The sequence below is a fragment of the Tachyglossus aculeatus genome, chromosome 4, assembly GCF_015852505.1.
Source record: "Tachyglossus aculeatus isolate mTacAcu1 chromosome 4, mTacAcu1.pri, whole genome shotgun sequence".
In the NCBI taxonomy this organism is placed as follows: domain Eukaryota; kingdom Metazoa; phylum Chordata; class Mammalia; order Monotremata; family Tachyglossidae; genus Tachyglossus; species Tachyglossus aculeatus.
In genome coordinates this window covers 42,929,075-42,954,723 of record NC_052069.1, presented here as the reverse complement: position 1 = coordinate 42,954,723, position 25,649 = coordinate 42,929,075, and the positions used below count along the sequence as shown (strand labels likewise).

The 25,649-nt window shown below is 45.4% G+C and overlaps 1 pseudogene; it reads left to right on the top strand.

Annotated features, from left to right (window-relative positions):
- Nucleotides 1-1,085: 1,085 nt before the first annotated feature.
- On the top strand, nt 1,086-8,505 carry LOC119926868 (annotated as a pseudogene).
- Nucleotides 8,506-25,649: the final 17,144 nt, after the last annotated feature.

The following is a 25,649-nucleotide window of genomic DNA, read 5'->3' as shown; positions in this document are numbered from 1 at the left end:
TTAGTTGGGGAAGGCTTCTTGGGGGAGATATGATTTTAATAAGGATTTGAAGGTGGGGAGAGTGACTGTCGGATATGAATGGGCAGGGAGTTACAGGCTGGTAGCAGGATATGGGTTAGCAGCAAAATAAATGAGATCCAGGTACGATGAGTAGGTTGGCATTCATGGAGTGAAGTGTGTGGAATGGGTTTTAGTAAGAAATCAGAGAGGTAAGGTAGGAGGGGAAGAGCAGTTTTCTCTAGTGGGTAGAGCACTGTCTATGGAGTCAAAATGACATGGGATTTTATCCTAACTCCACCATTTCTGTGCTCTATGACCTTGGGCAAGTCTTTTAACTTCTTTGTGCCTCAGTAACCTCATCTGTAAAATGGGGATTAATTTGTAAACCCAAATTGAGACATGGACTCATGTATCTACCTCAGCACTTAAGTAAGGACTTAAATACTATTCAAATAAAAAGATCACGGCCTCATCATATCCACATCATCAGTCTACACAGAAATACAGCATGGCTGCCTTGAGAAGCAGCGTGGTTCAGTGGAAAGAGCACAGGCTTTGGAGTCAGTGGTCATGGGTTCAAACCCCGGCTCCACCAATTGTAAGCTGTGTGACTTTGGGCAAGTCACTTAACTTCTCTGTGCCTCAGTGACCTCATCTGTAAAATGAGGATTAAGACTGTGAGCTCCCCATGGGGCAACCTGATCAGCATGTAACCTCCCCGGCGCTTAAAACAGTGCTTTACACATAGTAAGCGCTTAATAAATGCCATTATTATTATTATTAAATGCATGGGGATCATAAACTAGAAATATGGATGTGGTCACACCCTTAAGGGTCTTGAAGTCTAATTTGGTGGAAAGTGAAGAGGGCAGAGACCGTAGACTAACAGTGATGGGATAATATTTTGTATTTGCTACACAAAACGTGACTCCTATTTTTACCCCTGCACTATCGCAACTGAGAGTCCCAAGGCACAGGAGGAATGTGGCCTGTAAATAAATCCACGTATCGTGGAATGAGTTGTTGGCAATGCTTCCTAATCGGAGCATCTCCCTTGTGTTTCCAGGTGACACGTCCCATCAGTCATGGCCACCAAGGAGATCATGCCCACCCCATTATTTCTAATTGAGAACTTCAGTAATGGCCAGCTGGCAGTGAATCTGAAGGCTTTGGCCATCCTATCTGGCATTTCCCAGCCTGTGGTGGCGGTGGCCATCATGGGCCCTTATCGCACTGGGAAATCCTATCTGATGAACAAGCTGGCGGGACAGAAGAAGGGTGAGTAACCTGCTCAGAACTACAGCGTTCTTTCACTCAGAGGTGTCCCAAAGCGCCTCAGTGATCAGGGAAACAGAGCAAGAAGCAGTTTCTCCTTCCTGTTGGCCTCAGTTTTTGTTAAAAATTATGGTATTTAAGCGCTAACTGTTATATTACCAAGCATTATAGTAAGCACTGGGGTAAATTCAAGATAATCAGGTTTGGATGCAGTCCCTGTCCCACATGGGGCTCACAATCTAAGTAGGAGCAGAATTTAAGCCCCATTTTACAGATAAGGAAACTGAGGAGCAGAGAAGTGAAGCAACTTGCCCAAGGTCATGCAGCAGACAAGTGGCAGAATCGGGATTAGAACCTAAATCCTGCGGCTTCTAGGCCTATGCTCTTTCCACTAGGCCACGCTTTAGGAAGAGTCAAGACCCTCTTCCACTGAAGAGAGGAAATGAGGCAAAGATGAACTGTGTAACTCTTAGGATACACTATAAGATCATTACTACTACTAATAATAATAATAATGGCATTTATTAAGCGCTTACTATGTGCAAAGCACTGCTCTAAGCGCTGGGGAGGTTACAAGGTGATCAGGTTGTCCCACGTGGGGCTCACAGTCTTAGTCCCCATTTTACAGATGAGGTAACTGAGGCACAGAGAAGTGAAGTGACTTGCCCAAAGTCACACAGCTGACAATTGGCAGAGCCGGGGTTTGAACCCATGACCTCTGACTCCAAAGCCCGGGCTCTTTTCCACTGAACAAAGAGCAAGAAGCAGTTTCTCCTTCCCGTTGGCCTCAGTTTTTGTTTAAAATTATGGTATTTAAGCGCTAACTATTTACCAAGCATTGTAGTAAGCACTGGGGTCAATTCTAGGTTTGGGGTAATTTCCTAGGGAAAGAAGTGTAAAGCTTCTCACAACTCTCTGTTTTCTTTGAAATGGCAGCCAAGTTTGTAATTGGAGGAATTTAGACTCCTGGGTTAATTTCCATTGCAATCAAACAACCCTGCCACTGTAGATCATTTCAGATGCTGTCTCATCATCAACCATATTTTTCTCACCACCACAGGATAGGTTATTTCCTGGGTACCATCAGCAAAGATTGGCAACTAATAGTCACCCAACGCCCCTGTGACCTCACTGGGCATGCAGTTTTCCATTTTCCTTTGCAGGCTTCTCTCTGGGCTCCACGATGCAGTGTCACACCAAGGGAATCTGGATGTGGTGTGTTCCTCATCCCGCAAAGAAAGACCTCACTCTGGTTCTGCTGGACACCGAGGGGCTGGGAGATGTGGAGAAGGTGAGGAAGCAGGAGACCATCACTCCATTTCTGGTTAAACCCCTTCCTCTAAGCAGCAGCCCAGCCTGGACTCTGGTGAACCGCTCTAGATAAAGGCTTCATTGGGATTGGGAATGTTTTATCCCGGACATTGGATCCAGATTAACCATTTTGCACTCGGTATATTTTTTCATGGTACTTATTAAGCGTTTACTGTGTGCCAGGCATTGTACTAAGTTCTGGGGTAGATACAAGCTATTCAGGTTGGACACATTCCCTGTCCCACATGGGGCTCACAGCTTTAATGCTCACATGAGAAGCAGCGTGGCTCAGTGGAAAGAGCACAGGCTTTGGAGTCAGAGGTCATGGGTTCAAATTCCGCTCTGCTAATTATCAGCTGTGTGACTTTGGGCAAGTCACTTAACTTCTCTGTGCCTGTTACCTCACCTGGAAAATGGGGATTAAGTCTGTGAGACCCTCATGGGACAACCTGACCACTTTGTAACCTCCCGAATGTTTAGAACAGTGCTTCGCGCATGGTCAGCACTTAATAAATGCCATCATTATTATTAATCGCCATTTTACAGATGAGGTGGCTGAACCACAGAGAAGCGGAGTGACTTGGTTAAGGTCACACAGCAGATATGAGGTGAAGCCGGAAACAGAATCCGTGCCCTTCTGACTCTCAGGCTTGTGCTCTACCCATTAGACAACACTGCTTTCACATAAAACAAAGAAAATTGGCATTACCCCTAGGGTTATTGACACAAATATTGCACATTGTTAGACAAGGTTTGTTCATTGTATTTCCCTCGATCAAGAATCCAGGCCTCAGACTGACTTTCACCCTCCAAGCGTTTGTTCTAGGGGTCCAGGAAGAGCCAGGGATGTTGTATTTGGGTCACATCCAAAGGTTTGTTCTGCTTTGTAGGGAAATCCCAAGAATGGCTTCTGGAACTTTGCTTTGGCTGTTTTCCTGAGCAGCTCACTTGTCTACAACAACGTGGGCACTATCAATCAGCAGACCATGGACCAGCTCTAGTATCCTTGCAGTGTTTTGGGGGAAATCACCAAGGCCAGATCAGAGTCTGACTCACTCCTCCCTGGGTGCCCTTCTCCTGAGTTGATTTAACTGAGAGCGAGAAGCAGAGTGGGGGCAGTTAGGGATACAGAGGGAGCAGAGGATGGAAAGAGGGATGATAGGACATAGATGTCTCTCCCTTTTCCTTAGCTGGGTCCCCAGTTATGTGTCAGAGCTGACAGAACACATCAGGACCAAAGCTGGGCCCAATCTCTATGGGGTAAATGGCTCAGCAGGATTTGTGAGCTTCTTCCCGGACTTTGGACTGTGCACGATTTCTCCTTGGAGCTGAAACTGGACGGTCACCCCATCACTGAAGACCAGTACCTGGAAAACACCCTTAAACTAAAGACAGGTCCTCAGGTCATGGGTGGGATTCTCAGATTGAGTAGCGAACCTCCGGAAAGGAATGAAGAGGGCTCAGCTCTGGCCAAAATGTAGAGCTTTCCAGCAGCACTCCTTTATTCTGAGAGAGGAGTTTGTTTAACTTGAGAACAACTGTAGCCAGAAGTCTGGACTCCTGTATTACTATTTCATGATTTTGGAACTTTCCAGTCCCATTGTTTCTATTTTTCTCAGTCCAATGATTAGTCACTCATAAACGCACCTCCTAAGGGATATGAAAGGATGTTGGATGAAAGCTAAAGAAATGCAGGAAATGGACACAGTTTGGATCCAGGGACCCACCTTGCTTCAGTTGTACAGCCTTTCTGTTTTTCCTCCCTCAGAGACTGAAGAGAAAGCCAAATTGTTTAATCCGGCAATTCCTTCCGACCCAGAAGTGCTTTGTGTTTGTCCCACCGACAAGCTGGAAAAAGCTCAGTAAGCTTGAGGGGCTCCAGGAAAGTGATCTGGAACCTGAGTTTGTGCAACAGGCAGAACGCTTCTGTTCCTACATCTTCCAATATGTCAAGACCAAGATGATCCAGGGGGGTGTAGTAATCAATGGGACTCATAAGTGTCCCTTACCCCAAAGCTTGTTAATACCATTATTACTACTTCAACCTATAATGAAACATTGGCATAGAGATGAGAGAGCCCCAGTTGTACTCTTTCCTATTGTGTTTTAGGACTAGCCCCACTTTTCATCCTGCTGACTTCTTCTGAAAACTATGTGAAGACAGTTGATATCGATCCTAAGTACCATCGACTCCAGTTTGGTAGCTTTTCCAGTCTTTTCTCCCACTCCCTTCTGCATCAACCAGGTTTGTTCCCTTTATTCATTCATTCATTCAATCGTATTTATTGAGCGCTTACTGTGTGCAGAGCACTGTACTAAGCGCTTGGGAAGTACAAGTTGGCAACATATAGAGACGGTCCCTACCCAACAGTGGGCTCACAGTCTAGAAGGGGGAGACAGACAACAAAACAAAGCATATTAACAAAATAAAATAAATAGAATAAATATGTACAAGTAAAATAAATAAATAGAGTAATAAATATGTACAAACATATATACATATATACAGGTGCTGTGGGGAGGGGAAGGAGGTAAGGTGGGGGGACGGCGAGGAGGGTGAGAGGAAGGAGGGGGCTCAGTCTCCTTCAGCCCTCCCTCAGCCCCATAATTCTTATGTACATTATCTGTAATTTATTTCTTTTATATTAATGTCTGTTTCCCTCTCTACACTGTAAGCTTGTTGTGGGCAGGAAGCATGTATACCAACACTGTTATATTGTACTCTCCCAAGCATTTAGTAAAAAGAATAATTTTGGTATTTGTTAAGTGCTTACTATGTGCAAAGCACTGTTCTAAGCGCTGGGGAGAATACAAGGTTGTCCCATGTGGGGCTCACAATCTTTGCACTCAGTAAGTATGAATACAATTGATTGATGGATTGATTGATTAATTTTTAATGGTATTTTTTAAGTGCTAACCAAGTGCCAAGCGCTATACTAAGCTCTGGGGTAGATACAAGACAATTAACTCCCACATGGGGCTCACAGTCTTAATCCCCATTTGACAGATGAGGGAACTGAGGCTCAGAGAATAATAATAATAATGATGGCATTTATTAAGCGCTTACTATGTGCAAAGCACTGTTCTAAGCGCTGGGGGGATACAAGTTGATCCGGTTGTCCCATGTGTGACTTTTCCAAGATCACACAGCGGACAAGTGGCGGAGTTAGGATTAGAACTCAGGTCCTCTGACTCCCAAGGTGCATGCTCTTTTCCACTATTCTCTGCTTATTGTCCTTGTCCTGAACACAAGGCCTACAGTTCATATCCATTACAATATTTCTGTTTACTTGGGAAATTCTACTCACAAGATTCCAAGATATTCCTACTGTCTGATGGATTGAAGAGTTGGAGGAGAATGAAAGCAATGGGTTTGTAAATGTTTGGACAAGAATAGGATGGGTGTGTTGGGAAGGTAAGCAGCGTGGCTCAGTGGAAAAGAGCACGGACTTTGGAGTCAGAGGTCATGGGTTCAAATCCTGCTCCACCAATTGTCAGCTGTGTGACTTTGGGCAAGTCCCTTAACTTCTCTGTGCCTCAGTTCCCTCATCTGTAAAATGGGGATGAAGACTGTGAGCCCCCCGTGGGACAACCCGATCACCTTGTAACCTCCCCAGCACTTAGAACCGTGCTTTGCACATAGTTAGCGCTTAATAAATGCCATCATCATCATCATCATCATCAATCAGTGGCATTTATTGAGCACCTTTTTGGTATTTGTTAAGAGCTTAACTATGTGCCAGACACTGTACTAAGCACTGGTGTAGATACAAGCTAATCACTTTGGACACAGTCCGTGTCCCACATGGGGCTCCATTTCTTGATGCCTATTTTACATCTGAGGTAACTGAAGCACGGAGAAGTGAAGTGACTTGCCCAGGCAGCAGACACATGGAGGAGCAGGGATTAGAACCCAGGTTCTTCTGACTCCGAGGCCTATGCTACACTGTGCTACACTGTGTGCAGAGCACTCTTCTAAACATTTGGGAGAGTATGATACAGTAGAGTACATAAGTGTGGTCACTTTTCTCTAGGAGCTTACAATCTAGTTGGGGAGATTAGATATTTATCTTTCTATTTATAGAGAAGTAGCATAGCTCAGTGGAAAGAGCCTGGGCTTTGGAGTCAGAAGTCATGGGTTCAAATCCCAGCTCTGCCCAAGTGTAAGCTGTGTGACCTTGGGCAAGTCACTTCACTTCTCTGTGCCTCAGTTACCTCATCTGTAAAATGGGGATTAAGACTGTGAGTCCCCCGTGGGACAACCTGATCACCTTTTAACCTCCCCAGTGCTTAGAACAGTGCTTTGCACATAGTAAGCACTTAATAAATGCCATCATCATTATTATTATTATTTATAGTTTTACTGTCCACTGAATTCTTTTCTCCTCCACCAAGTCTTAGAAATAATCATTATAACTGTGGTATTTATTAAGCATTTACTACAGTCCACTCAAGAGCGCTATACTAAGCACTTGGGAGAGTACAGTACAACAGAGTTGGCAGAAACGTTCCCTGCCCACAGCGAGTTTACCGTCAGGCTTGCACTGCCAAGCACTGTACCGAGCACTAAGAGAGATACGAGATGATCTGGCCAGACACAGGCCCTGTCACAGTCTAAGTAGGAGAGAAGATAGATATTTAGTCCCCATTTTACAGATGAAGAAACTGAGGCACAGAGAAGTTAAGGGATTTATCCAAGGTCACAGAGCAAGGAAGTGGCAGAATTAGAACCCAGGACCTCTGACTCCAGGACCTGTGACTCCACTAGAACACGCTGCTGTGCATGCGTCACTCTTCAGATGTACGGCTCTTTAAGTAGAGTCCAGAGAAGCAGTGTGGCTCAATGGAAAGAGCCTGGGCTTGGGGGTCAGAGGTCATGGGTTCCAATCCCAGCTCTGCCACTTGTCAGCTGTGTGACTTTGGGCAAGTCACTTAACTTCTCTGAGCCTCAGTACCTCATCTGTAAAATGGGAATTAAGACTGTGAGCCTCACGTGGGACAACCTTGATTACCTTGTATCCACCCCCGCTCCCAGTGCTTGGCACATAAGCACTTAACAAATACCAACATTATTATTACTTGTAGACCTTTGATGAATATTAATTGAACATTTGTCTAAATCAGGGGTTCCAGAGTATCATGAAGGTAATACTTTTTTTTTTATCTCAGAGCAAAAAAAAAAAAAAAAAAAGGCATTTAGTGCTTGGCATGTAAGCGCTTAACAAATACCAACATTATTATTACTTGTAGACCTTTGATGAATATTATTTGAACATTTGTCTAAATTAGGGTTCCAGAGTATCATGAAGGTAATACTTTTTTTTATCTCAGAGCAAAAAAAAAAGGCATTTCTGAGGAACAGGAGGAGTGGGAATTCTCTCTGGGGATGTCAGCCTTCCAGGGCTAACCATTCAAGTTATTCCCATCCCCCTGACTTTCTCATTTGTCTTTATTTTCAGCAGGGCTGGGAAGCCTAGCAGTGACCTATGTAGAGGCCTTCTCCAGTGGCGCTGTGTCCTGCATGGAGAATGCAATGTTGGCTCTGGCAGAGATTGAGAACGCAGTTGCAGTTCAGAAGGCCATAGCCTGCTATGAGAAGCTTTTAAGTCGCGTGAAGTTACCCAAAAACACCCTGCAGGAGCTGCTGGACTTTCATGAGGTCAGCGAAAGGAAAGCCATTGAAGTCTTCATGCATCATTCCTTCAAGGATGAAGGCCACAGGTTCCAGAAGGAGCTATAAATACGATTGAATGAAGTGAATGAATTGAACATACATATTCCCTCCCCTCAAGGGGTTCACGGCCTTAGTCTCCCCTAATTAGGCCCTCTTTACCCCAATCCCCTCTCCCTCACCTCACCCTCATCTGCACAGAATGTATGTGCATATCCATGAAAGATTTATGTTATGTTAATGTCTGTCTCCCCCTCTAGACTAGAAGCTCACTATGGGCAGGGAATGGGTCTACCAACGTGTCTATCTGCGTATTGTACTCTCCCAAGCGCTTAGTACAGTGCTCTGCTCCCAGTAAATGCTCAGTAAATGATTGATATTTAGATAGGTAGTAGTAGCAGTAGTTGTGTTTATTAGGCACATTCTGAGCAGTACACTGCAATAATAATAACAATAATGGCATTTATTAAGCGCTTACTATGTGCAAAGCACTGTTCTAAGCACTAGGTACTAAGTCCTACAGTAATGATAATAATGACAATAATGATGGTATTTGTGAAGCACTTACTATGTGCCAAGCACTCTTCTAAGCGCTGGGGTAGATACAAGGTAATCAAGTTGTTCCGCGTGAGGCTCACGGTCTTATTCTCCATTTTACAGACGAGGTAACTGAGGCACAGAGAAGTTAAGTGACTTGCCCAAAGTCACACAGCTGACGAGCAGCAGAGCCAGGATTAGAACCCACATCCTCCGACTCCCAAGCCCGGGCTCTTTCCGCTAAGCCACGTTGCTTCAGTGAAGTGATCACACCGGTGGCTATTAGACATCGTCCCCGCCTTGAAAGCTCACAGTCTAAGATTCAAGTGTGGATAGTGAACTGGAGGCAGACTAATAAGGGCAGGTGACGTGATTAATCACTAGAACAAGATAAAAGGAAGGCAAATACAGCAAATAAAAATAAAACCCAGTAGAGTGTTGTGTGTAGATAAGCCGAATTTCAGGCTCCTCACAGCTCAGAGCCTAAAAGTTGCACCTGTAGCTCAATGACAGCTAGAGCAAAGTCATACTTCACATATCTCCCCCTCCTCAATGTGCACCCCTCAGTCGGCTTACCTCTTTCACTGAACTGTAAGGTCCTGCCTCATGGGAAATAGGCCAGCACCTCCACACCCAAATGCCCTGGAAATTCCCATCCGCCCCCTCTTCTCCTGTCAGAAGAGTGAAGAAGCAGTGGGCATACCCTTAAGCACTTTGCCATTCGTCATTCATCCATTCATTCAATCGTATTTATTGAGAGCTTACTGTGTGCAGAGCACTGGACTAAGAGCTTGGGAAGTCCAAGTTGGCAACATCTAGAGACGGTCCCTACCCAACAGTGGGCTCACAGTCTAGAAGGGGGAGACAGAGAACAAAGCAAAACACATTAACAAAATTAAATAAATAGAATAAATATGTACAAATAAAATAGAGTAATAAATACATATATATATATACAGGTGCTGTGGGGAGGGGAAGGAGGCAAGGCGGGGGGATGGAGGGGAGGAGGGGGAGAGGAAGGAGGGGGCTCAGTCTGGGAAGGCCTCCTGGAGGAGGTGAGCTCTCAGTAGGGCCTTGAAGGGAGGAAGAGAGCTAGCTTGGCGGATGGGCAGAGGGACGGCATTCCAGGCCCGGGGGATGATGTGGGCCGGGGGTCGACGGTGGGACAGGCGAGAACAAGGCCTAACGGTGAGGAGATTAGCCTCAGAGGAGCGGAGGGTGCGGGCTGGGCTGGAGAAGGAGAGAAGGGAGGTGAGGTAGGAGGGGGCGAGGGGATGGACAGCTTTGAAGCCCAGGGTGAGGAGTTTCTGCCTGATGTGTAGGTTGATTGGTAGCCACTGGAGATTTTTGAGGAGGGGAGCAACATGCCCAGAGCATTTCTGGACAAAGACAATCCGGGCAGTGGCGCGAAGTATGGATTGAAGAGGGGAGAGACAGGAGGATGGGAGATCGGCGAGGAGGCTGGTACAGTAATCCAGACGGGATAGGATGAGAGCTTGAACGAGCAGGGTAGCGGTTTGGATGGAGAGGAAAGGGCGGATCTTGGCAATGTTGCGGTGATGAGACCGGCAGGTCCCACCACTCCCGACTCCCCAGTAATAATAATAATCATGACATTTATTAAGCGCTTACTATGTGCAAAGCACTGTTCTAAGCGCTGGGAAGGTTACAAGGTGATCAGGTTGTCCCGCGGGGGGCTCACAGTCTTCATCCCCATTCTACAGATAAGGTAACTGAGGCCCAGAGAAGTGAAGTGACTTGCCCAAATTGGCGGAGCTGGGATTTGAACCCACAACCTCCGACTCCAAAGCCCGTGCTCTTTCCACTAAGCCACGCTGCTTCTACTGGACTGCTTTCTGGTCTTATGTTGCTGAGGTGTCTCCAACCCAAAGCGACTCCATAGCCAGATCTCTCCCAGAACGCCCCACCTCCATCTGCAAACATTCTGGTAGTATATTCATAGAGTTTTCTTGGTCAAAATACCGAAGGGGTGTACCAATGCGTTCTTCCATGCAGGAAATTTGAATCCTCTCCCTCAAGCCTCTCCCATGCTTCTGCTGCCCGGCACCGGTGAGTTTTGGCTTGTAGCAGATGGCCAAGCTAGGAATGGAATGGCTAAACCTCTGCTTGACTCTCCTTCTCATAGCCAGACTGGTAGAAGACTGGAAACTCTCCAGGCGCCATCCTGAGAGGAGGTTCTTATGGACTCCATCTAACCGAAATTTTTTTACGGTCTGTCTCCCCTTATTGCCCTTAATGAGCAGGGATCATCTAAACTTACTGTGTTCTAGCATACTCTCCCAAGCGCTTAGTCCATTGCTCTGCACACAGTAAGCCCTTAATAAATAAATTGATTGATTGATTGACTGGATGACAGAGACCTACCTGGAACTCCCCCACTTTATTTCCAACAGACCAAGGGCTCTCTGTTTTCCAAAACCTTGTGCGATGACGCGAAGCAGCGTGGCTCAGTGGAAAGAGCATGGGCTTTGGAGTCAATGGTCATGGGTTCAAATCCCGGCTCCACCAATTGTCAGCTGGGTGACTTTGGGCAAGTAACTGAACTTCCCTGCGCCTCAGTTTCCTCATCTGTAAAATGGGGATGAAGACTGTGAGCCCCCCGTGGGACAACCTGATCACCTTGTAACCTCGCCAGTGCTTAGAACAGTGCTTTGCACATAGTAGCGCTTCTTCTAGACTGAGCCCACTGTTGGGTAGGGACCATCTCTATATGTTGCCAACTTGTACTTCCCAAGCTCTGCACACAGTAAGCGCTCAATAAATACGATTGAATGAATGAATGAATGAACAAATGTCATCATTATTATTATTATTATTATTCACGCACAACCATGCGTCCGGCAGGTTCTGCCCTTCTGGAAGACAGGCGTCTGGGCAAAATGACCTTAAGGTCCCTAACTGCTCTTTAATAACATCACTTCATATGCAGCAACACCAACAGATGTGGCTCTTTTTATTTCCTTTCATTTTGTGGCTACTGTGCACTCTCTCTTCAGAGTAGAGCGCAGCATCCCTGCAAGTTACCCATCCTGTGTTCCCGCAACAAACTTAAGGGGCGGTCCATTAATTTATACTAGGGTGTCAGCTCTTGTCAGATCTGGAAACAATCAGTCCAACAATGTTATTTATTGAGCACTTACTGTGTGCAGAGCACTGTGCTAAAGACTTGAGAGACTACAGTAGACTTAGTAGATATGATCCCTGCTCTCAGGGAATTTACAATCTAGCGGTGGACATGTTCTGCTGCATTGGATGCATGCATGAGTGAGTGAATAAATTGATGGATGAGCGGATGGGTGAATCAGTCAATCAGTCGATCAATCAATGGCATTTATTGAGTGCTTACTATGTGCAGAGCATTGTAGTAAGCACTTGGGAGAGTACAACAGAATTAGTGGATTAGACCATAACAAGTTCACGTTTAGAGGGGGATGAATGGATGATGGTTTTGACACCTGTCTATTTGTTTTGTTTTATTAATAATAATAATAATAATGATGATGAAGGCATTTATTAAGCGCTTACTATGTGCAAAGCACTGTTCTAAGCGCTGGGGAGGTTACAAGGTGATCAGGTTGTCCCACTGAGGGCTCACAGTCTTCATTTTGCTGTCTGTCTCCCCCTTCTAGACTGCGAGCCTGTTGTTGGGTAGGGACCGTCTCTAGATGTTGCAGACTTGTCCTTCCCAAGCGTTTAGAACAGTGCTCTGCACACAGTAAGCGCTCAATAAATGTGACCGAATGAATGAATGGTAGTTGTTAGGCACTTACTATGTGCCAGGTACTGTACTAAGCATTGGGTTGAACACAGTCTGCATCCCATGTGAGCTCATAGTCTCTATCCTCATTTTACAGGTGAGGTGACTGAGGCCCAGAGAAGTGAAGTGACTTGCCCAAAGTCGCACAGCAAACAAGTGGAGGAGCCAGGATTAGAACCCATGACCTTCTAACTCCAGGACCCCTGCTCCATCCAGATTATGCCATGGGTTGGGCAGTGCTGTGACCCAAACTGAGGCTGTCTTGCTCCTCTCCCTCCTTCCCTTCTCTTCTTCCTCCTTTCCCCATAATTACTGGGTCATTTCCTAGGGTCCCTCGCCTGCCTTAGCAGAGAAGCATTCATTCATTCATTCATTCATTCATTCATTCAATCGTATTTATTGAGCGCTTACTGTGTGCAAAGCACTGTACTAAGCGCTTGGGAAGTACATTCATTCATTCAATCATATTTATTGAGCGCTTACTGTGGGCAGAGCACTGTACTAAGCACTTGGGAAGTACATTCATTCATTCATTCAATCGTATTTATTGAGCACTTACTGTGTGCAGAGCACTGTACTAAGCACTTGGGAAGTACAAGTTGGCAACATATAGAGATGGTCCCTACCCAACAGCGGGCTCACAGTCTAGAAGGGGAAGACAGACAACAAAACATATCAACAAAATAAAATAAATAGAAGAGTAAATATGTACAAGTAAAATAAATAGAGTAATAAGTCTGTACAAACATATATACAGGTGCTTTAGGGAGGGGAAGGAGGTAGGGCGGCGGGGTGCAGTGTGGCTCAGTGGAAAAGAGCAGGGACTTTGGAGTCAGAGGTCACGGGTTCAAATCCCAGCTCCGCCAATTTGGGCATCATTTCACTTCTCTGGGCCTCAGTTACCTCATCTGTAAAATGGGGATGAAGACTGTGAGCCCTCCATGGGACAACCAATCACCTTGTAACCTCCCCAGTTCTTAGAACGTGCTTTGCACATAGTAAGCGCTTAATAAAATGCCATCATTAGTAGCCCCCAGACCACCCCTGAGGGGAGGATGGTCAGGCGGATGGGTAAGGGGAATGAGGGAGGAGGAACACAGGCGGCTGGCCCACCAGCTCTGCCACAGACACACGCCATGCCCACGGCGAGGACTGTCTCTATATGTTGCCAATTTGTACTTCCCAAGTGCTTAGTACAGTGCTCTGCACATAGTAAGCGCTCAATAAATATGATTGATGATGATGATGCAGGGCTACCTATGGCCAGCTTGAGGATGGAGCCGATCAATTGATTTCCGGGCAGGAAAAGGGCAGCTTTGGATGTTGGTCTGAAAGAGGCGAGTGGGCTCGGGTGCCAAGCAAACGATCAGACATTTCTCTGAATCATTGGAGCTCTCCTTTCAGTTTCTATTTGAGCTTCTTTCTAAATATAACCTGGTTTGGAATTCGTTAGGTGCATTTTGAAATCCTGTAATGTCCTAAGGCAGAGGAGCGGAGTCGCCTGCGGAAACGTGGTCAAGGAGAGGAAAGGAAGGGGAGGAAAGGAAGAGTAAAAACCAAACTTCGAATAAATAAAGGAAGGGAGAGAAATCATTGGGACGTAAAGTGGAATAGTTAAGAGCTGCTTTTAACTTTCTCCTCTGAGAAGCAGCGTGGCTCGGTGGAAAAGAGCCCGAGCTTTGGAGTCAGAGGTCATGGGTTCAAATCTTGGCTCCGCCAATTATCAGCTGTGTGAGTTTGGGCAACTCACTTCATTTCTCTGGGCCTCAGTTACCTCATCTGTAAAATGGGGATTAAGACTGTGAGCCCCCCGTGGGGTAACCTGATCACCTTGTAACCTCCCCAGTGTTTAGAACAGTGCTTTGCACATAGTAAGCGCTTAATAAATGCCATCATTATTAGAAATCTTCTTTCAAGAGGCTTCCTTTCCCCTCCCTCTCTCTCAGCCCAATCCTCTTCCTCTCCTTCCTCATTCCCCAGTTTTAGAAGCTGGGATTAGTGGAAGGAAGGGAGCGCCCAAGGAAGGAAGCAATTGTGTTGCCTGCAGGTCTTGGAAAGGCAAATGAGGAGTTGGGGGTGGCTCTCTTTGGGGGAGGAAAGTCAGTGTGGAGCTGCATTACTCAGCATGAATGCAATAAGTGTGTTCTTCTGTGATAAAGGCTGCTCTCGGGCTTTTCGTGGAATCTGAGAAGCGGCAATCGGGTGGTGTTACGGTAGGGTGAAATTTTGTTTAAACCAACAGTCTTTTGGGGCAGCTCTCTGGGTCCTTTTGCTTGGTTTTTCAGCCTGTTGTTTCCTTCAGATTGCCTTTTCCTGTGGCAAAAGCTAAACATCGTCTATAGCAATAACATTACATTTAAGGCAATAATCTATGAAATCTAGTTCCTTCAAATGCCAGGGGTTCGAAGATCCCTGAGTTCCTGGCTAAGAGTGTGTTGTTCATGAGAGACTTAACTACTAAAAGCTTCATCAAGAATGAGATTATTTGCAATAATAATAATAATAACAGTGGCATTTGTTAAGCGCTTACTATGTGCAAAGCACTGTTCTAAGCACTGGGGAGGATATAAGGTGATCAGATTGTCCCACGTGGGGCTCACAGTCTTCATCCCCATTTTACAGATGAGGTAACTGAGGCACAGAGAAGTGAAGTTACTTGCCCAAGGTCACACAGCTGACAATTGGCAGAGCCGGGATGAGCAGTAGAAACAGAACAGATGAGGGGAGGCAAAACCATAATACAAAGAGATGGGTTTTAAGCTTGACTGAGCTAGCCTGTGGACTGGACGGGAAGAGGATTGCTGCGAAAGGGCTCGGGGGTTCTGGACAGCGTGAACTCCCTCAGTTTCAAGCCCGACATGGTCCCTGTTGGAAAAGGGCCTGGATAGTAGAAGAAGAGGGAAAGGTGAAGCCACCTGGGAAGATAGAAAGCTCATTATGGGCAGAGAACGTGTCTGCCAACTCCGTGCTATTGTACTCTCTCAAGCGCTTAGTACAGTACTCTGCACAAAGGAAGTGCTCAACAAATACTATTGATGATGATTGGAGGCGTTTGTTCCAAAGCACGGTGGGACTGTGGCTCGGGATGTGGCGATTGCTTTTCTGGCACTGGGACTGCAGTTTTTGAACTTATTGAAGAAACTGCAGTTTCTAGGATCAGGAAGCAGGAAGAAATTTAGCCCTTTTTCCAAGACCTACTTAAAAGGGAAAAAGCAAACTTCCAAGGAAGCTCCTAAAAAAAATTAAAATTTTAAAGGGCATCTGAAGTGAAGATTGATTAGGAAATAAATATATCAATCCTGAGCTTTTCCTCAATTTTGAAGATTTTGAGTTACGGCATCTTTCAATGGGATCAGCGTTCCTGATGTAAGATTAGGCTGCTGATCAAATCGTCTAGAACACAATTAAATTCTAATGGGTTTAAATCACTCAATCGACTTACCCGCTTTTACCTTTTTTAAAAAAATGATATTTGTTAAGCGCTTACTGTGTGTCAAGCACTGTTCAAAGCTTTGGGGTAGGTAAAAGTTAATTACGTCAGACAGTCCCTGTCGCACATGAGGCTGACAGTCTAAGTCAGAAGGACATCAGCTATTTAATCCCCATTTTACTGTTGAGGGAACTGAGGCACAGAGAAGTGAAGTGACTTGCCCAAGGTCACACAACAAGCAATTGGCAGAGCTGGGATTAAAACCAGTTTCTCTGACCCCCAGGCCTGTGATCTTTCCTTGTCTTCCTCCTCCTCTTCCTCCCCCTCCTCCTCCTCATCATCAATAGCACTTATTGAGCACTTACTCTATGCAGTACACTGTACTAAGCTCTTGGTAAAGTGCAAAACAATAGAGTTGGAAGACACGGTCCCTGCCCACAAAGATCTTTCGGTCTAGAGGAAGAGCCAGGCGTTCATATAGATAAATAATTTTTAATATATAGTTTATAGAAAAGTACATAAGAAGCAACGTGGTTTAGTGGAAAGAGCGCGGGCTTGGGAGTCAAAGGATTTGGGTTCTAATCCTGGCTCCGTCACTTGTCTGCTGTGTGACCTTGGGCAAGCCACTTAACTTCTCTGTGCCTCAATTACCTCATCTGGAACATGGGGATTAAGACTGAGAGCCCCACGTGGGACAACTTGATTACCTTGTATCTACCCCAGCGCTTAGAACAGTGCTTTGCACATAGTAAATGCTTAATAGACTGTGAGCCCACTGTTGGGTAGGGACTGTCTCTATATGTTGCCCACTTGTACTTCCCAAGCGCTTAGTACAGTACTTTGCACACAGTAAGTGCTCAATAAATACTATTGAATGAATGAATGAATAAGTACCATCATTATTATTGTTATTCTCTGTGCCTCAGTTCCCTCATCTGTAAAATGGGGATTAAGATTGTGAGCCCAACGTGGGACAATCTGATCATCTTGTATCTACTCCAGCATTTAGAACAGTCCTTGGCACATATTAAGCGCTTAACAAATACCATTATTATTATTATTATTATTATTATTATTAAGTGTCATGGGGTTGAGAGTAGGGCAAGTATTAAACGTCCAAAGGTCACAGATCCAAGTGTATAGATGACACAAAAGGGGAGGGAGCTGGGACAAGAAGGCTTCACCCAGAAAGTGCTCTGCACATAGCAAGCACTCAATAAATACAATTGATTGATCGATTGACAGAGGGAGAGGGTGTTCCAAGCTAGAGGGAGGTTGTGGGAAAGGGGTCGGTGGTGAGATCAGAGAAGCAGCGTGGCTCAGTGGAAAGAGAACGGGCTTTGGAGTCAGAGGTCATGGGTTCAAAACCCAGCTCCACCAATTGTCAGCTGTGTGACTTTGGGCAAGTCACTTCACTTCTCTGTGTCTCAGTTCCCTCATCTGTAAAATGGGGATTAAGACTGTGAGCCTCCCGTGGGACAATCTGATGACCTTGTAACCTCCCAGTGCTTAGAACAGTGCTTTGCACATAGTAAGCACTTAATAAGTGCCATCATCATAAATGAGATTGGAGCACAGTGAACAAGCTGACTCTAGAACAAATGTGTGGGGCTGGGCTGTAATAGGAAATCGGTGAGATGAGATAGAAGGGGGTGAGCTGACTGCTTTAAAAGCAACAGTAAAGAGCTTCTGTTTGATGTGGAGGTGGGTGGGCAATCGCTGGAGGTTGTTGGGGAATGGGGAGGCATGGACTGACCTGATCATTTTTGAGAAAAATGTTCCATGTAGCAGAATGAAGTACGGACTGAGAGTGGGACAGGCAGCAGGGAAGTCAGAGAGGAGAAAGATGCAGCGTGAGAAGCAGCGTGGCTCACTGGAAAGAGCATGGGCTTTGGAGTCAGAAGTCATGGGTTCAAACTCCGACTCTGCCAGCTGTCAGCTGTGTGACTTTAGGCAAGTCACTTCACTTCTCTGTGCCTCAGTTTCCTCATCTGTAAAATGGGGATTAAGACTGTGAGCTCCACGTGGGACAACCTGATCACCTTGTATCCCCCCAGTGCTTAGAACAGTGCTTTGCACATAGGAAACACTTAACAAATACCATCGTTATTATTATTACTGTAAAGATGCAGTAGTCAAGGGGAGATGGGTTAATTGCTTGGACCAGTGTAGTAGCAGTTTGAATGGAAAGGAAAGAGCAGATTTTAGCAATGTTGTGAAGGGAGAATCAAGAAAATTTGGTGATGGATTGAATAAGAGGGTTGAATGAGAGAGATGAGTCTTGAAAACGTCATGGTTAGTGGTCTTTGAGGTAGAGAGGATAGTGGTGTTGTCTACAGTGATGGGAAGGTCATGGGGAGGACAGAGTTTAGCTGGGAAGATAAGGAGTCTGTTTTGGTCATGTTAGGAGGACATTCAGGTGGAGATGTCTTGAAGGCAGGAGGAAACACGAGACTGCAGAGAGGGAGAGAGAACAGGGCCGGAGTTGTAGATTTGGGAATCATGAATCACCTGTATTGAGTTGGTGGTTGAAGCCATAGGAGCCGATGAGTTCTCCAAGGGAATGGGTGTAGATGGAGAATAGAAGGGGACCCAGAATTGAGCCTTGAGGGGCCTTGAGAAGGAGTGGCCAGAGAGACAGGAGGAGAACCAGGAGAAGGCGGTGTCACTGAAGCTAAGGTTGGATAATACTGTGTGCAGAGGAGAAGGGTGTGATTGACAGGGTCGAAGACAGCTGAGAGATCAAGGAGAATTAGTACGGTGTAGCGGTCACTGGATTTGGCAAGGAGGAGATCATTTGTGACCTTTAATAGGGCAAATTCTGTATTAAGAGGGTGGAAGGCAGGTTGAAGGGGATCAAGGAGAGAACTGGAGGAGAGGAGAGATAGTGGGTGATAACAACTCTCAAGAAATTTGGGGAGGAATGGTAGGAGGGAGATGGGAGAATAACTGGAGGGAGCCTTGTGGTCAAGAGAGGGGTTTTTTTTAGGATAGGGGCTATGTAAGTGTGTTTGAAAGCATCGGGGAAGTAGCCACTGGAAAGTGAACAGTTGATGACGGCAAGAGCTCCGAAGAGCTTAGTACAGTGCTCTGTACACAGTAAGCACTCAATAAATACGATTGCGTGAATGAATGAATGACTCTAGACTGTAAGCTAATTGTGGGCATGGAACCCGTCTGTTATATTGTAATAATAATAATAATAATGGTATTTATTAAGTGCTTCCTCTGTGCAAAGCAGTGTTCTAAGCACTGGGGAGGTTACAAGGTGATCAGGTTGTCCCACGGGGGGCTCACAGTTTTAATCCCATTATACAGATGAGGTAACTGAGACCCAGAGAAGTGAAGTGACTTCCCCATGTCATACAGCTGACAATTGGCAGAGCTGGGATTTGAACCCATGACCTCTGACTCCAAAGCCCGGGCTCTTTCCACTGAGCCACGCTGCTTCTGCTTCTACTCTCCCAAGGTCTTAGTACAGCGCTCTATACAATAAGCGCTCAATAAATACGATTGAATGTCTGACAGGAAGCAAGAGCCTGGGGCCTACTGGAGATGGTGATGACATTTTGGCTTCCCCATACAACTAAATCCTTCAAATCTGAGAGGTACAAGTTATAGGAAGAGAGAATTGCCCTGAAAATGTCAGGAATCCAATAATAAATTGTTGCCCCAGTATGAACATCACTTTTGTGTTTCCAGTTTCCTCATCCCATTAATCACGACCACCAAACTGGTCAGGCCCACCCCATATGTCTAATTGAGAACTCCAGTAGTGAGCAGCTAGTGGTGAATCAGAAGGCATTGGAGATCCTGTCTGGCATTTCCCAGCCGGTGGTGGTGGTGGCCATCGTGGGCCTGTATCGCACTGGGAAATCCTATCTGATGAACAAACTGGTGGGACGGAAGAAGGGTGAGTAGCCTGCTCAGAGCTACTGCATTCTCTCACTCAGAGATCATCATCATCATCAATCATATTTATTGAGTGCTTACTGTGTGCAGAGCACTGTACTAAGCGCTTGGGAAGTACAAATTGGCAACATATAGAGACAGTCCCTACCCAACAGTGGGCTCACAGTCTAGAAGGGGGAGACAGAGAACAAAACCAAATGTACTAACAAAATAAAATAAATAGAATAGATATGTATAAGTAAAATAAATAAATAGAGTAATAAATATGTACAAACATGTATACATATATACAGGTGCTGTGGGGAAGGGAAAGAGGGAAGATGGGATGGAGAGGGGGACGAGGGGGAGCGGAAGGAAGGGGCTCAGTCTGGGAAGGCCTCCTGGAGGAGGTGAGCTCTCAGTAGGGCCTTGAAGGGAGGAAGAGAGCTAGCTTGGAAAGAGATCTCCCAAAGAGCCTCAGTGATCTGGGAAACAAAGAGCAACCGGCAGTTTCTCCTTACCCTTGACTTGTATTTTACTTGTATATATTTATTCTATTTATTTTATTTTGTTAATATGTTTTGTTTTGTTCTCTGTCTCCCCCTTCTAGACTGTGAGCCCACTGTTGGGTAGGGACCGTCTCTATATGTTGCCAACTTGTACTTCCCAAGCGCTTAGTACAGTGCTGTGCACACTGTAAGCGCTCAATAAATACGATTGATTGATTGCAGTTTTTGAAGGAAGAGTCAAGACACTCTTCCACTAAAGAGAGGAAATGAGGCACAGATGAATTGGATAACTCTTAGGATACACTTTTAGATCATTATTAGGGGTGGGATATTTTTCTAGGGAAAGGAGTGTAAAGCTTCTCACAAGTCTGTTGTTCTTTGAGGTGGCAAACAAGAGCGTAATTGGAGAAATTTGTCCTCGTGGTCTCTGGGATTAATTCCCATTTTTCTAGTGGCAATTAAACAGTCCTGGCACTGTAAATCATCTCAGACCACCTCTTATCACCAATCATATTTTTCGCCCATATTTTTCTCCCCACCACAGGATGGGGTGTTTCTCGGGTACTATCAGCAGAGATTGACAACTAACAGTCACCCAACGCCCATGTGGTTTCATTATGCATGCAGCTTTCCATTTTCTTTTGCAGGCTTCTCTCTGGGCTCCACGGTGCAGTCTCACACCAAGGGAATCTGGATGTGGTGTGTTCCTCATCCCACAAAGAAAGACCTCACTCTAGTTCTGCTGGACACAGAGGGGCTGGGAGATGTGGAGAAGGTGAGGAGGCAGGAGACCATCACTCCATTTCTGGTTAAACCCCCTCCTCTAAACAGCAGCCGAGCCTGGACTCTGAGTGAACTCTTGATAGTGATAACCCACAGCTCTTTATTATCTTTATTACCCGCACCCTCCGCTCCTCTGCCGCTAATCTCCTCACCTTACCTCGTTCTCGCCTGTCCCGCCATCGACCCCCGGCCCACGTCATCCCCCTGGCCTGGAATGCCCTCCCTCTGCCCATCCGCCAAGCTAGCTCTCTTCCTCCCTTCAAGGCCCTACTGAGAGCTCACCTCCTCCAGGAGGCCTTCCCAGACTGAGCCCCTTCCTTCCTCTCCCCCTCGTCCCCCTCTCCATCCCCCCCATCTTACCTTCTTCTCTTCCCTACAGCACCTGTATATATGTATATATGTTTGTACATATTTATTACTCTATTTATTTATTTATTCATTTTACTTGTGCATATCTATTCTATTTTGTTAGTATGTTTGGTTTTGTTCTCTGTCTCCCCCTTTTAGACTGTGAGCCCACTGTTGGGTAGGGACTGTCTCTATATGTTGCCAACTTGTACTTCCCAAGCACTTAGTACAGTGCTCTGCACACAGTAAGCGCTCAATAAATATGATTGATTGATTGATTACCTCCTCAGAACGCTTCCTCCACTTCTGTATCTGAGCTGAGGAGTGGGCCTACCTTGTGTTTCTACAGTTCATTCTCATCCGCTGGGACTCCGCCCTCTCATCCCCACAACGACATTATATCTCCATCCTTACTGACTCTCGTGCCCATTATCCACGTCAGCTGTTTCAAACATTTAACTCCCTCCTCAAAACCCAATCCTGCTGCCCCTCAATCCCCTGCCCCTAATGGCCTGGCCACTTCGTGAATAAAATTCAAACCACTAGGCATGATCTCCCTAAAATCTCTCCTGCTCCTCTCCAACCCCTTCCTCCTCCTGGCCCTTTCTTTGACTCGCATTCATTCATTCAATCGTATTTATTGAGCGCTTACTGTGTGCAGAGCACTGTACTAAGCACTTGGGAAGTACAAGTTGGCAACATATAGAGACGGTCCCTACCCAACAACAGGCTCACTATCTAGAAAGGGGAGACAGACAATAAAACAAAACATGTGGACAGGTTTCAAGTCATCAGAATAAATAAAAGTAAAGCTGGATGCACCTCATTAACAAAATAAATAGAATAGTAAATATGTACAAGTAAAATAGAGTGATAAATCTGTACAAACATATATACAGATGCTCTCCCATCTTTCCCAACAGTAACTCCTGCCTCCTTTCAAAATCTATTCCCTCCTCCTGAGCTTCCGATCTTATCCTTTCACACCTTATCAAAACACTTGTCCTCTAGCTTCTTAATAATTAATAATATTAACAATACTTGGTAAGCACTTACTATATGCCAAGCACTGTTCTAAGTGCTGGGGTGGGTACATGTTGATCAGGTTGGACACAGTCCCTGTCCCACATAGAGCTCATAGTCTTAATCCCCATTTTGCAGATGAGGTAACTGAGGCTCAGAGAAGTGAAGTGACTTGTCCAAAGTCACACAGCAGACAAAGTACAGTGCCTGGCTTGTTTTGTTGTCTTTCTCCCCCTTCTAGACTGTGAGCCCGCTGTTGGGTAGAGACTGTCTGTATATGTTGCCAACTTGTACTTCCCAAGCGCTTAGTACAGTGCTCTGCACACAGTAAGCGCTCAATAAATATGATTGAATGAATGAATGTGGTAGATCAGGGCTTAGAATCCAGGTCCTTCTGAGCCCCCAGCCTGTGCTCTATCCACTAAGCTATTCTTGACCCACAATCTTCAGTGATTCTCTTTCCAATGGCTTTTTCCTCACTGATTTCAAACATGTCCGTGTATCCTTTATCTTAAAAACACCTTTTCTTGGGCACACAGACCCCATCTTCCTCCTACCATTCCTCTCTAAACTCCTTGAGCAAATTGTCTACACCAGCCATCTATGCTTCTGTCCATTCTTTCCATGACCCTCTCCAATCTCTCTTCTGCCCCCTCCACCCCATCCAAACTGCCCTATCAAAAGTTACCAATGATCTCCTTTTCGCAAAATCCAGGGCTTCTGCTCCAACCTAATCCTCCTTGACTGCCATTTTCTACTAGAAACATTATTAATATTGATTTCACTGTCCTCTCCTAGTTCTCTTCCCATCTCTTTGGCCACTTCTTTGCAGAATCTTTTGCAGGCTCCTCTGCTGCCTCATTCATTCAAGCATGTTGATTGAGAACTTACTGCATACAGAGCACTGTACTAGACAATAATAATGATGGCATTTGTTAAGGGCTTACTATGTGCAAAGCACTCTTCTAGACTGTGAACCCGCTGTTGGGTAGGGACCAACTCTATATGTTGCTAACTTGTACTTCCCAAGCACTTAGTACAGTGCTCTGCACACAGTAAGCTCTCAATAAATGCGATTGAATGAATGGATATTCTAAGCGCTGGGGAGGCTACAAGGTAATCAGGTTGTCCCACGTGGGGCTCACAGTCTTCATCCTCATTTTACAGATGAGGTAACTGAGGCCCAGAGAATAATAATAATAATAATAATAATAATAATAATAATAATGGCATTTGTTAAGTGCTTACTATATGCAAAGCACTGTTCTAAGCGCTGGGGGGATACAAGGTGATCAGGTTGTCCCGCATGGGGCTCACAGTCATCATCCCCATTTTACAGATGTGGTAACTGAGGCTCTGAGAAGTTAAGTGACTTGCCCAAGGTCACACAGCAGACATGTGGTGGTCGGGATTTGAATCCATGACCTCTGACTCCAAAGCCTGGGCTCTTTCCACTGAGCCACGCTGTTTCTCAGACTAGATGTCTGAGAGAGTACAATACAACAATAAGCAGACACATTCCCTGCCCACGATGAGCTTGCAGTCTAGTGTAGGGGATCAGGTCATTCATTAGGGGCAAGAAATGGTGTTGGGAAGGGGTACAGGGGGTTTGAGAAGGGAGTTGAAAGTTTTACAGCTGTACTGGACTGTCCCGAGAAGCACTGTAGCCGAGTGGATAGAGTATGGAGTTGGGAGTCAGAAGGACCTGGCTTCTCATCCCATCTCTGCCACTTATCTGCTGTTTAAGTTTGGATAAATCACTTAACTTCTCTGTACCTCAGTTACCTCATCTGTAAAAATGGGGATTAACACTGTGAGCCCCATGATTAACCTGTATCGACCCCAGCACTTAGTACAGTGTCTGGCATGTTGTAAGTGTTTAACAAATGCCATAAAAAATATAGTACAATGTCTAAACCCTTCTCAGGGTCACACCTGGAGAGTTTCCAGTCCTCTACCATCTCAACCACAGGAGGGAGAGTCAAGCGGAGGCCTACCCATTCCATTTCTAGCTTGGCCAGTGGCTAGCGAGTGGAAGGCCATCAGCTACAAGTTAAAACTCACCTGTGCTAGGTAGCAGTCGCATGGAAGAGAGTCCAGGGCAGAGACTGAACTTACTGGGCAGAAGGAGACAATGGTAAACCACTTCTGTATTTTTATCCAGCAAATTCTATGGATACACCACCAGAATGATTGCAGATGGAGGTGGGGCCTTCTGGGAGAGATGTGACCAGGCATCACTATGGTCAGAGACGACTCGACAACATAAGACAAGATAAAACCATGTATAATCTAGGAGTGAATGCAGTCTCAAGATAGGAGATATGATATTGAGAAGCAGCATGGCTCAGTGGAAAGAGCCCAGGCTTTGGAGTCAGAGGTTATGGGTTAAAGTCCCGGCTCCGCCAGTTGTCAGCTGTGTGACTTTGGGCCAGTCACTTCACTTCTCTGGGCCTCAGTTACCTCAGCTGTGAAATGGGGATGAAGACTGTGAGCCCCCCATAGGACAACGTGATCACCTTGTATCAATCAATCAATCAATCGTATTTATTGAGCACTTACTGTGTGCAGAGCACTGTACTAAGCGCTTGGGAAGTACAAGTTGGCAACATATAGAGACAGTCCCTACCCAACAGTGGGCTCACAGTCTAAAAGGGAGAGACAGAGAACAAAACCAAACATACTAACAAAATAAAATAAATAGAATAGATATGTACAAGTAAAATAAATAAATAAATAGAGTAATAAACATGTACAAACACATATACATATATACAGGTACAAACATATATACATATGTAACCTCCCCAGTGCTTAGAACAGTGCTTTGCACATAGTAAGTGCTTAATAAATGTCATTATTATTATTATTACAATATAACAGACAGGTTCCATGCCCACAATGAGCTTACAGTCTAGAGTCATTCACTCATTCATGCCATCGTATTTATTGAGCGCTTACTGTGTACAGAGCACTGTACTAAGATCTTGGGAGCTCTCACCATCATCAACTGTTCACCTTCCAATAGCCACTTCCCCAGTGCTTTCAAACACACTTACGTAGCCCCTATCCTAATAAAACCCTCTCTTGACT